The following is a 3,289-nucleotide window of genomic DNA, read 5'->3' on the forward strand; positions in this document are numbered from 1 at the left end:
CTCCCACTGTCCTTGGCCTCCTGACTTTCCTACCATGAAGCTGATCAAAAAATCCCTGAGGGTCACTCTAGGGACTCCAGAGAATAGATGAAAAAAAGGGGGAAGACATTGGGAAAGCTAACTTTCCAGCGTGAAATTCCCTCCCTGAGGCCAGTTCAGTCTGGAGCATAGATTGAACTGGCCAAGTAGGTGCATTTTCCAAAGCACCAGCAGAGGGAGCTTAAAGCAGATGCCAATAGCCTCAAGGGGCCTCAGACAGTGAATTAGCAATTGTGATTTCCATCTGTTTCTCTCTGTTTTTGACACCAAACAAATAACAAACAACCCCTCCTTGAATTTATGCTCCTCAACCGATCAAAGACTCCGGGTCTCATTTTGGGCAGTGGGCTTCCCACGGAGCACCACAGTCTTAAGGAAGTGTAATGTGCTCACCTTCCCCCTGTCTGGGTCCCCTGTTTAAACCCAGTGCACAGAAAGCCATGGGGGAGCGAGAGCAGCTGCCCCAATGGTGAAGAGACGTGGCATGCTGTCACAATCTGGGACAAGGTGACCTCTCAAGAAGGAGGCCATTCTGGTAGATATGTTTTCCAGGACCAATTTGAACAGACAACCTCCACCCCTGCTTCCCATCATACATCTTGCTTTTTTTCATTTTACGAAATGTGTTGGATAGTTTTTCATTTATGTGTACACCTTCATCCATTACATTTCAGCTGCTAACAGTTGAGGCGGGGGTTTCTGAGTGAGTATGTGACTGTTATTTAATTATTGAATCGTTACCATGTAAAAAGACAACTTTATTTGGTTCTTAGGAGATGCAAGAGTTCCTGGTTCTTTTTCTACTCCCCACTCAACCTTCTTAAATACTCTCATACTAGGAATAGGATTAGTCTCAAAGGTAGGATTAGCAGTGAACCCTGAGGGAGGGGCCAGCTGTGGGTAGAAATGACTTAAGCTACTAACAGTGGGATTTCAGGCTCTGTCTCAAATGAATGGAAGAGATACGTGGGGTGTGGGGACTTTTCGGTGTCCCCACACCTTGTCTATAGATGGCTGTCTATACACAGGTCCAGCATATGCCTCCTTTTCCAGACAAAAGGCTTCTGCTGATCACAGTCTTCATTTATATTTCGTTGACTTATTAAAGTGAGATACAAATGTTTCATTGCTCTCTATTATATTTACTAATGCAAGCTAAAATCTTCTAAGTTCGAACCTTATTGGAACATATGGTCATCCTTCCACTCTGAAAGCCTGAGGCTGCGGAGGAAGCACAGGGAGACAGGAGGCTGAGACTTTTATAACTATTTGGTTTTCCTGATTCCTCATTTCCCAAAAAATTAAATACAAAGAGTTTTTCTTCTTATCTTATGAGGAAGGATGGACAATTTAAATTAGAATAACTAAAGAAAAAGATAGGAGATAAACTCAAATAATGTTAATAATGTCTATGGATACAGACTTCAAAGTTATTTCTAAAACTTTAACTTATTTCTCAATGGTTTTAATACTTGGTTGGATAACGGTTGTGGATTTCGGGCTCCATAAAAGACTTCATCAATGCCTGCTTCACTCAGTAAACTGAGTCCCAGGTAAGCACCATGCCCAAGGTGACCGTGTCTGGAGGAAGAGCTCAAGTTATGAGAGTGGCTGTTGGACTGAGATCATCCGGAAAGCTTTTTGGGAGGAGGTGAGTTTGGGTTTTGATTTTGAGGATGGATAGAATTTGGTCATGAGAAGAGTAGGGAAAAAGTAACGAGGTAGGGGACACTGACTGGGCGAATGTGCAGAAACAGGTCCGATGTGCTTTGTAGATATTAAATACTACGGCTTGGCTTTACTTTATTTTATTTAGTTTATTTTTTTAGGTGAGGCCACCCTTGGTTGACCTCACAGATTGCAAGAACCTTGTCGGCTTACATTCCCTTAATTTTTCATTTTTTATGCCTACAGCACCTAGTCTCCCTCAGTGGTCTCCCATCCAAGTACTAACCAGGCTCGACCCTGCTTAGCTTCAGAAATCAGACAGGATCAGGCTTGTTCAGGGTAGAATGGCCATAGACACAACAGCTTAAGCTTTAAAGAAAGGTTCATGTCAGCTGGTGGGAAATGTAGTTACACGTGGAGGTTAGAACTTGGGGGCAATGGCTGAGATGTTTGCATTTTATCTTTAAGTGGTCCTTTGGGGGTAAGGGAATGGGGGGGCGGGTGGTATTTGAACAAATGACCTGGTAGTTCAGCAAGGCATGGATCTTGATCTGGTTCAGCAAACATTCACTTGCCATCCATTGCGTTCCAGGTATTGAGATCGATATAAAGACACACACAAGAAAATGTCAAGTCCTGACCACGAGGAGCTCACAGTGTCGTGAAGGAGCTTTGCTCCAAGGTGGGAACCAAGGAAGATAAATTCGGGGATGGGAAGCAGGTCTCAGGTGTGAAAAGATGTGGGCTTCTATCAGGATGTTTGAGGTGGTAATGGGAAAAAGAACATAGGCGGGAAGGATTTGAAACAGGAGCTAGAGGCTAAGGAGAATGATGGGATTTTGATGATGAGGTGAAGAAGAGCTAATATTTACTGAATGCTTCATAATAACCTTATGAGTGGTGTTTCTCAGCCTCAGTGCTGTTGAGTTTGGGCTGGATAATTTGTTGTGCGAGCTGCTGTCCTGTGCATTGTAAGACGTTTAGGAGCTTGCAGGGCCTCTATTTACTAGATGTCAGTGGCACTCTCTGCCAACTTGTGACAATCAAGAATACCTCCAGATACTGTCAAATGTCCCCTGGGGGCAAAATCACACCCAGCTGAGAACCATTGCCCTACGAGGTAGGTGTATGATAATCCCCACTTTACGAGAGAGGAAATCGAGTCTCAGGAAAGTTATGTAATTTCCCCAAGATCACTTAGCTAGAAAACGTAGCAAATAGACCTTGAACCCAAGCAGTCTGACTATGGAGCCTGCATTCTTCACCACAGTGTGGCTGGATGAATGGAGAAAATAGAACGATTCCAGCTAGAAGGCAAGAGGAAATGGCTGCTTGCCGGGTGCCTCCCAGAAGCCATTCCCCATTGGCATTCTTGGAATGGGACTGGGTAGTAGAGTGGGCACAGCCCAGCAGGAAGTGGCAACCGATCAATGACAATTTTTCCAAGCCAACAGCTCTCTGAACATTAAAGAGTCAGAGAGTGAAACACTTACTTTTCTATAAAGCTAACCTCCCAGGTTCCAGGGGAATCTGTTATCACTATGCTGTAGTAGTTCTATAGTGATTACCCAGCCTGTTTTGG

General features: G+C 44.1%; 1 pseudogene; it reads right to left on the minus strand.

Moving 5' to 3' along the window:
* Positions 1–1,944: 1,944 nt before the first annotated feature.
* Positions 1,945–2,063, minus strand: LOC120582635 (uncharacterized; annotated as a pseudogene).
* Between the last annotated feature and the right edge of the window lie 1,226 nt (positions 2,064–3,289).

This window comes from Pteropus medius, unplaced genomic scaffold, assembly GCF_902729225.1.
Source record: "Pteropus medius unplaced genomic scaffold, Ma_sr-lr_union100, whole genome shotgun sequence".
In the NCBI taxonomy this organism is placed as follows: domain Eukaryota; kingdom Metazoa; phylum Chordata; class Mammalia; order Chiroptera; family Pteropodidae; genus Pteropus; species Pteropus medius.